Here is a 534-nt window from a genome sequence, read left to right on the forward strand (position 1 = left end):
GCACACAAGTAAGAATGTTGGATATAACTACTCTTTCACTTCATCAATTTAAGTAGCGTTCAACTACAACTATACATAAGATTTCACTTCATCAATTCTTAATTCCTCAATATATCAAATTCTTAAGTATTCTTAATTCCAATCTATTCTAATGGACATAAGATTTCACTTCATCAATTACTCCAATTTTCGTAGTTGAAAACTCTGGAATAAGGTTTGGAATCGGTAATTATTCTTATTTCTTTTCCTTTAGACAATCGGTGGTCGGGAATAAATCGATGGTCGGTAGTAAATCAAACAAAGTGCCTGTCCAAAATAAAAGGGCCCAACCAGATTCGAACTGGTGACCTCTTGATCTGCAGTCAAATGCTCTACCACTGAGCTATGGACCCATTTTACATGATTTTGACCTTAGTGACCCTTCTAGAGTGTTAGTCCAAAAGGTTCAAACGGGTGACTGGTCAAATTCTCTACCACTAAGCCATGGATCCATTTTGTAGGATTTTAACCTTAGTGACCCCTTAGACATAGTGT

At 36.3% G+C, this 534-nt stretch overlaps 1 non-coding gene across 1 annotated transcript; it reads right to left on the reverse strand.

The window, feature by feature from the left end:
• Positions 1 to 320: 320 nt before the first annotated feature.
• TRNAC-GCA lies at positions 321 to 392 on the reverse strand. The gene has a single exon. It is a non-coding gene; the product is annotated as a tRNA-Cys (tRNA).
• Between the last annotated feature and the right edge of the window lie 142 nt (positions 393 to 534).

Source organism: Cucurbita moschata, unplaced genomic scaffold (genome assembly GCF_002738365.1).
Source record: "Cucurbita moschata cultivar Rifu unplaced genomic scaffold, Cmos_1.0 Cmo_Scf03424, whole genome shotgun sequence".
NCBI classification, from domain to species: domain Eukaryota; kingdom Viridiplantae; phylum Streptophyta; class Magnoliopsida; order Cucurbitales; family Cucurbitaceae; genus Cucurbita; species Cucurbita moschata.